Source organism: Gossypium hirsutum, chromosome A10, assembly GCF_007990345.1.
Source record: "Gossypium hirsutum isolate 1008001.06 chromosome A10, Gossypium_hirsutum_v2.1, whole genome shotgun sequence".
Taxonomy (NCBI): Eukaryota; Viridiplantae; Streptophyta; class Magnoliopsida; order Malvales; family Malvaceae; genus Gossypium; species Gossypium hirsutum.
Window position 1 is genome coordinate 20,683,906 of NC_053433.1, and position 9,454 is coordinate 20,693,359.

At 29.7% G+C, this 9,454-nt stretch overlaps 1 long non-coding RNA gene across 1 annotated transcript; it reads left to right on the plus strand.

Moving 5' to 3' along the window:
• Window positions 1-1,657: 1,657 nt before the first annotated feature.
• On the plus strand, window positions 1,658-4,000 carry LOC107897589 (uncharacterized). The gene is made up of 2 exons (XR_001684209.2): window positions 1,658-2,080; window positions 3,774-4,000. It is a non-coding gene; the product is annotated as an uncharacterized lncRNA (long non-coding RNA).
• Window positions 4,001-9,454: the final 5,454 nt, after the last annotated feature.

The following is a 9,454-nucleotide window of genomic DNA, read 5'->3' on the forward strand; positions in this document are numbered from 1 at the left end:
TCCCATATACCGAAGAAATAGCAAATACCATGTTGAAAGGTTTTTTAGTGCGAGTTCCTATCTCATGATTTATTTTCGAAATGATAACTGGGCTAAAGCTAAATTAGGTTTAGTTGAACATGAAAATAATAATGGTTTGCTGATTTATGGAAAAGAATTTAATGGTAATGATGAATGGTGGAAAATGGGAAAGACCTTAGAAGCAATTGAACCAAAAATGTTAAGGAATAAGGAAAAGAAAAGGAAATGGCATATTGCTCACAAACTTGACACAAACGCAAGAAAGAGAAAAGAAATAAATTGTTTTTATTAAATTACAAGTGTATTTTCCAAAGCCACCATGCAATAAATTTATATACATTCCATATGCTAAAATAAGACTAGACAACAAGGTATTTGTGAATATGCTTCTATGTTGATGTGTTTAAAGTATATGTAATATATATTTGTATGATCTGATACTGATAGTTTTGATGGTATGTTCTGATTCGTTATGTCGATATATGTGTGTATAATGTACGATTATGTTAATTTGTATTTTCAAATCTGTTATATAACCATGCATGTAACTTCATGGAAAAATTAATGTGTTTCTATAAGGTTTGATAAAATTGTTCTATAAAGCATGGACTTCTATGCCCTTAGTTTTCGGTTATTGTACATCGACATGTCCTACATGCACGTCATTCTGATTCTGTATGTGCATGTCATGACACATTGCATGGGGTTTGGGATAATGTTGAAAGGAGGAAGATTCTAGCAGTTTAATGATCTACGCATTCTAGTGGTTTATCCACATTTCTGTCCAGCAGTTGGGTTGCAATAAGATGGCTTGACCATATATATCCAATCTGGTAGTTTTACCTGCAATATCTAATGGCATTGACCATAACTATTTTGTTTGTGTGATTTGGGTTGGATGAGTTCTAGGGAACTCTATTTAGGTGTGTAGCGGAGTTGGGTAGGATGTTTTCTGAAAATTTTGCATTATGATTTTCTGAAAAATACCACATTAGCATAATCATGCATATTCAATTCTGTTTGATTGATCATTATGAAATTTTCTGTGATTTTCCTATCGCATATTGTATTACGTGTGATCTCAATTTGAGTTTTAGTTACACACTAGCTTTATAGCTCACCTATTTGTTTTATCTTTGACCTTTTAGGTAAATGGTGAGGTTAGGATTGGATGGCGAGCAAAAGCTCAAATTGATTATCGATTAATTAAATAAGATAATTTGTCTTCAATTATTTTAGACTATAAATTTGCATAGACTTCATTTTTGTTTTTTTTGTTTTGTTTGTTTGGTTTTGAGTATTTACTCATGAAACTGTAAAGCCTCACAGGTTAATAATTTAAAACTCGATTTTCAAATTTAAAACTCTGAAAATTTTTTACTGTAAAAATTAAGTAATAACTTAAAGTATTTTCTGCAAATAAAATTCATAATTTTTAACAAATGTTTGTCTTAATACTGAAAATGATTTGCTAACGTTTGTCACACCCTAAAATTGGGGTTAGAAGAATTGAGGTTGGTTGGTTAAGGTTAGTGATTCGGATGGACCATTAAATGAGTTTCAACGTTTTAGAGTCAATAATGAGTCAAGTGGTTCAGTGGTTAAGTATTTGGACAGTCCTTATTCTTAAGTTCAAATCCTTGTGTTAAGTGGGATTTGTTTTATTTTTTTGTTGGTTTCAAAAAAGGATATTATTTTAATTTATTTAGCTATGTTTTAAATTTGTTTTTATGTTTTAAATTTTTATTTTTGAAACCCTAAAATAACTCTCACATTTCCATTTTTTTTCTTCTCACGTCAGTTTCTTTTCCAATTTCAGACTTTTGCCTTTTTGGCTACTGTGTTTGCTTTTGATATCATTTTCTTTTTCGATTCATTCTTGAATTCTGTTAGTTTTCCTTCTGTTCCGCTGTGGATTATTCGGTTCTAGTAATCTTGTGTCGTTCCTCTAGTTTTAATCGGTCTTCAGAAACTTCGCTCAACAACATGTTGAATCAAGGGTAGTATCTGTTTAATTGAGGCGCATCAGTTAATCGCTAGCACGTGAATCGTCTTTAAGGTGTGTTTCTTGAACTCTTGAAAATGGGGTGATTTTTGGGTGTTAAATTCGTATTTTGTGGTACATTTGGGTAAGATCAATCATTTCTGAGTCCTACACCTGTTGCCTTAGAATATAATTTTGTTTGGTTGCTGCTATAATTTCTTTTTCCTTCACTTGTGCGATATTTGCGCTTAGGAAAGCACGATGGTGGGTTTTGACTACTTCAAAATGTTTGCTGAAATACCCAACAGATTCTTGTTTTGCTGATATTTTCTTCATCACCTAAAGCCATTAATGACCTTCAATTTCATCATGTTTTATTTACTATTAATTTATTTATTTGTTTGTTCTTTTAATTAGTAAAAAGTTGTACATTACTTTCCATTGTTTACATCAAATTTTGTTGCGTTTTTTATTTTTATTTTTAATTTTACATCGACTCAGTTTAATCTTGGCTTGTAGCTATAGCCATTAGCCACCCATGAAGAACAATGTCTAACATTTATTGGACAACCATTTCAAGGACTCTTGGTAGTGCACGCCTCCCCATTCCTTTGAAAAATAAATGAATTTGGAATGTTTATCAACCTTAAAGAGCTATTGCATTACCTAAATGTATTGCCTTTGACTAAGAGCTGGATCGGCGGATAGAGCAAAAATCGACCTCATATCAGTTATCTATAAACTGTACAAGATTTTTGTAATATGCTGCTTACTGAACCCAACTAACACAGCTACCATGGACCACAGCTTGCGGTTTAGTTTAAATGATATATTTTTCTTGCAACTTTAACTCTTCGATAGTAAATGGACTGGTTTTGATTTTCGAGTAACCCTACGCTCGTTTAAATCTCTGTAGGTGTGTCGGGGATGTTATTACAGTTCGAGGGAGGTTAGGAAAGATATAATTATTGTTAAACTTTAGTTGTGAATATGAGCTCATTTGACATAATTTTGTACTTTACAATAGTGTTGGATGTTGTGAACATTAGAAATCTGTGTATAATGTTACTTTCGTTGATGGTTTAACTGTGTACTAATATGTCTGAATTCGATTCTGCTAAACTGAACTGCTAGTCAGCATGATTATTGAGTAAGGAAGTTTGAAAATAAGTTTATCTGATTCTGTAAAATTAGTTGCATGGTAATGTCTACATCTGCATTTTTTTGGGTTTTGGGATTTGTTTGAAGGAAGATTGTGTGGCAGTTAAACTGCATATTTATTTTAGCGGTATAACCCCAACATTAAGCAGCATATGACCACATTGGGGTGTGTTCGGTTGGACGGGTCCACTATAACCCGATAGTGGCGTGTAGAGGGTGGAAGTGTTTAGAAAAAAACCCTACTTTTGGTGTGTGTCGGTTGGCTGGAGATTGTGTGTAGAGATTGGATAGGCTGATATTAGGACTGGTGCATTTGATTATGAGTTGCATTTGTTACATTTTTGAATAAATACTCCACATTTGACTGTTTGACTATGAATTGATTTGGCTTTTGTATGTTTGAGAAATTCTAAGTGTATTTGATCTGCTTAACTGTGAAGTGTTATAATAATGTGATATGTAAGTCTAATATGATCTCTGTTTCTGAGTTGATTTTTTTTTTTAGGTAATAGAAAATTTTAGTTAACTGTTTGTCTCTGTTTAATTACATTTGGTTTAAATTCACGCTGAGCTTTCGAAGTTCACTCCCCTAATTTCCTCTTTTCAGGTAAATCTCAAGACTAGGTGTTGGACTTGGCAAATCGGAGATTTCGAGACAACATGTTTTGGTTTGATTTAATTAAGTTTTTATAGGTTATAATAATCTGTTTAATTTGGACTATAAATAAGTTTTAGGAACTTAGGCATGAATTTTGATTTCATTTAGATTCATAAGATTGCGGGAATTTGGTTTTGAACGGAAGTTATGATTTATCATGCATGGATTATAGTTAACCAGTTACTATTCTCTTTATAAAGAACACACACAGAGTTTAGAGAAATAACTTATGGTTTGAGTTTAGAGAAATAACTTATGGTTTCTGCTTTAAAAATAAATGATATATTTTCTAATGTACCTGATTTTGAAATTTCAGTTAACGATTAGTAAAACTTGAATTATCTGTAAACTGAATATTAATAATTATTAAATTGGTTTTATTTTAATTCTAATAACGATTAAACCCATGATTTGCAAAACATAAGTAAAGATTTTATTGGATTTTGTTAAGCTTAAAAAAAATGGATTTCAAAAAGAGATTTTCGAGATTTGATCAGTATTTTGATTCGAGACACTTTGGTGAGCAATGTGACCTCCAGACAAAAAGTATTCCCTTAATTTAGAAAAAAGAAGTGTAAATTAACCATTTGGTTAAAAATATTCTATCCATAAATGTTGTTAATTATATTGTATTAAAGTAGTAATATGGACAAAAAGTGTCAATGTTATTCATTGTTATCTTTAATATTAGTTTCGAAATTGATAAGAATTAAATTATTTCAAAGTTTTTTACAAGAACTAATTCACTCTAATTTGAAATTGGTATTAATATATGGACATTTGAATGATAATTTTTTTTATTAAATTTGATTATTAAAAATGATTGAATTTGAAATTATATTATTTATGTAATTTTGAATTATATAGTTTAATAGTATTTCAATGGTAAAAAAACAAGACTTGCAACTGTAAAATACATATTTCCATCTTATATGATACATCAGTAATTAGTGAAAAAAAATTAAATTTAGTTTATTTTTACGAAAGTTTTGAAGGTTAAAATCTTAATATTCGTAAATCTAATTTGTTAACTTTTAAAACCTTCTTTCAATCTAATATAAATGTCACTAACAGTTTTATTTCATTTACTAAAAAAGTGACTTGTTCTAGTATTAATTATTAACTATACTTCTCACATTAAAGCTTCCTGAAAACATGAATCAAATTCATGACTTGGAGTATTTGCCAGGTTCACTGTAGGTTTCCTCCAATTGCTCCTTTTTCTTCATTCTGAAGCCTCTGATCCTCAATTTCTTCAGGAATATTGTATCTTTGTAGTCCATTCTCTCAATCAGTTAGGCCTTATTCTAGAGCTGAATTTTAGTAAAAGAACAACATACTCACATTTTTAAAGATGAGATTGTTCGCATGATTTATAGCCATTTCTACTGAAGTTTCACTGTGATATAGTTAGCACGATTTATAGCCATTTCTCCAGAAGTTGCACTGTGATATTGTTAGCATGATTTATAGCTGTTTTTCCAGAAGTTGCACTGTAATATTTTTCGCACTATTTATAGCCATTTCTCCCAAAAATTACACTGTGATATGGGTTCTCTTTTGGTACTTTAACAACAGCCTCATTAAAATTATAATATATTTTATTATTAAATTTGAATATTAAAAATTATTTAATTTAAAATTACATTATTTATGCATACTAAATTATATGTGTATTGAAAGATAAAATAATAGTGGGAAACTTTAGAAAACATAGGTTATAGAAAATTTTTATTTTTTTCTATTAATAAAATATATTTCATACTAAAGTTATAAACTAAATTTTTATTCTTTAGGTTTAATTGAAAAGGTCTTAATGGTATTTAAATTATAAATGTCTAAATAGATATTCTATGATTTATAAAAGTGGGTGGTTAGAAATTGAAAATGCTTAGGTACGTTATGATTGATACAAGTATAGTTGGAATTTTACATTTTCATCTTTAAATTGGCCTTTTATGATTGATAAAAGTGGATGGTTTGATTTTTTATTTACTCAAAATTATTGTAAATATCATAAAAGAACCAAAACAAAAAAAATTTAGTCCAAATACAACATTTTAACAAGTACAAGTATTAGACAACAATATTTAATAAACTTAAAATTAGAGAGCAATATTTATTTTTGAATTAGTCGGTGGAATTAAATTTAAATATTTTTCTGACCATGATTATATCAATTTATCTATCTATCTATTTATTTGATTTATTTTTTCTCTTTAATGATTTTTTTATTTTCTTGAAAGTTTTATTTGTTTCAAAAGGGGATAAATATCAAAACCATATATGAACTTCAATTTAATGTACAATTGTAGGCATAAACTTTAATTTGGTGCAACTATACACATAAAATGCTAATTGGGGTTCAAATGTATACTTGAATTTTTAATTTTCATTTAATCATGCACATTCAAAGAAATAAATACATCAATTTATTTTTATATTGGATATATATAATTATTTATGTATGCAATAAATAAACATAAGATGATGTTATATCAATAATCGTGTTAATGATTTACAATAATTGGGTCAAATCAAAATTTCATGTATAAAATTGCACAAAATCAAAGTTCATGTATACAATTGCACATTAAATATAGTTTATGTATAATTTTGATATTTATCCCTTTCAAAAAAAAGTGAAGTTTTAAAATAGATTAACAATCACAAAGAAAAAATTAATTAGATCAATATTTTAGGTACGACATCATCAAGAAATTGTAACACCTATAACCCGTTTCCATAGCCGAAATAGGGTTATGAGGTATTACTGTACAAACCAAAACATTTCATAACATATATCATTCATTTATCAAATTAATTTAAATAAATTCATATGTAATTGAAATGGAACCAATTATACAATTACGGGCCCTAATTCGAGCCTACAAAGCCTTAGGAATAATTTAGGAGCAATTAGGGACCAATTTAAAACAATGAAAAAAATTAGGGAAAAACTAAAATTTTCAAACAGGGATCACACGGCCGTCTGACAAGGTCGTGTGACATGACCTAGGCCATGTGGTGCGGGGCACGGCTATGTCGCTACCTGTGTGTCTGGCCGTGTACCTTTCGGAATAGCGCCACACAGCCGTGTCGCTGACTATGTGCTAGAATGTGTAACATTCGATGTTGGGTCACATGACCGTGTCACAGGCCGGGTGTCAGCCCGTGTGAAAACTGCAACTAAACATGCTCTGGGGAATGCTTGTGTGGGTAGCCTGTGTGCATCACACGATCGTGTGATAGCCTGTGTGTGCCTAAAAGTGACAAAATTCAAACTTGCTCCTCACCCAAATGCACAAGTACCTACATCATTTGTAACATCCCAAAAATAGGGGGTTAGTAGAATGGGTTTGTGAATCGAGAGAGAGTGGTCATGCCTCAATTTTTGAGATTATCTATGCCTTTTTAGGAAGAAATAATGAGGTATTGGTTTGTTGGATAAGTGTTAGTGAAATGTTCTTTGGAACCTAAGTTCAAATCCCTTCTCTCTCACCATTTTTATTATTTTGCAAATTTTTCCTTAAACCTTAGGGTATGTTTGGTTCACTGTAATGGAATAAAGCTGAAATTGAATAGAGCTGTAATGAATGGAGCTGTAATGGAATAGAGCTGTAATCAGTAATTCAACTGTTTGGTTGAATGGAATGGAATAGAGCTGTAATAGTATTCTTGTATTTGGTTGAATGGAATGATGTTGTAATAGCATAAGGAAAAAAAATTAAAATGACCAGAATACCCTTAGTAGAATTTTTTTTTTAGGTAAATGATTATTGTCATTCTTATTAAATTTTTGAAAGATTATTATTAAAAATAATTTGATAAATATAATAAATAATTTAATCATATTTTAACATAACTATTATTAAATACAATTTAATAAAATAATATATAATTTAATAAAATTCTTAATATAATTATTATATGAATTAAAAAATCATAATATATAATACTATAAAAATAATATATAATCTACCTTATTATATTTAAACTGCAATACATATTTAATGTGCTAAAATATCATTAGTGAAACAAATAATTTAATTATTCTACAATAAAAAAACAAAATATTAGAAGTAATAAATAACTTGAGAATTATATTTCACATCCAAACATAATATTCATATATTAACAAAAAGTTATATGATTTCATTAGTTTATATGTCATAATCCATATGTTATAAAATTTTACAACCTCAAAATGTTACAACATTGTAATGACATTCTATCATGTCATTATACCATCCAAATATTACAAGCACAAAAAGTTATCAAAATATCATCAACACAACCATGATTTTTAATGTTCAGCAAGGAATCTTCTGACCCATTCCAACCGCACAACAGAAGGTAACTTAAAGAAAATGATCATTTGCGTTGGATGATTTGGAATTTTGCTCAATGCGCGATAGCGCTCATCCTCAGTTAAACCTTCTACTTCACATAATGTTGGATATAATTTTAGAGCACTTTCTTGAATGGTCATTTCTGACTTTTGTTGAGTTAGCACTTCGGAATCAATACTCTTACTGATTTCAAGGCCAACGGTCCATATGTTTTCCGCCAATAAAGTGGAAGCATCATTAAATAAAGTACAAGAATCACTTGCATCAGAAATCTTTTTTTTCTTCTTTGATAATGTGAAATCACCTTGGTTTCTAGCTGGTTGCGGTTGTGTAGTTGAAAGATCCATGTCATCCAAAGAAAAATTAGCTTCGCATCCATGGAAATCATTTCTTTCTTCATGAGTATTTGTAGTAGCTACATCCTCAACATCTATTTTTTCAATAATATCAGCAACTATTTGAGCATCTTTCCCAGTGGCTCGATCTTTTGCGTAGATGCCAGTAAGTTGGTCATCATAAGGGAAACTCCGATGTCTAAATTGAGCGGCTTCTTTATGACTTTATAAAAATAAGAAATTTATATTAAATATAAGTTTGGTCAAAATAAGATAATAAAGGCTTGAAATAATTCTTACATTTATATATGAGTTCCACACCGCATCTTCAGTAACAACAAGCTGCCTATGCTCATCCCAACCAAAGTCGCTATTGTTTTTTCCACTAAGCATGTCATAAACAATTGACCAATCCTTTTTCAATGTTCTAATCCTCGATTCAAGATTAGGTTTAGCCTTCAACATGGCATTGGGTAAAACTTTTTCTAACATTTTTTCCCAACTCATTTAAATAGCTGGCTTTGAATCCCGTATCTGCATTAAAGGTTCCAACATTGTGCAAGTCGACCATACAAGCAACCGATGTAGCATCTTCTTCTGGAACTCATTTCCTTTTGGTTCCTCAAGAATTTTGGGAAAAAACACTTGATTGTAAAAAACCTGACATAACTATCTTAAGAAAAAAACGTAAATTAAAATTAAGTTCAATATTATGCATCAAAAGGTCAACACTTTATAAAATTATAACACATGATGAATAAAAAAAATAAATTATCATTCAACAAGTCTAGTACAATACAAAAAAAACAATTCAAAAACCACCAGAGTTTCATAAACTAGATACATGAAATAAATAAAAAAACTTAATGTTTACTATTTTTACCCTAAACCTAACTAATTTCTAGATGCTTGCCATTCATCAAACATTTGGTTGGATAGCACT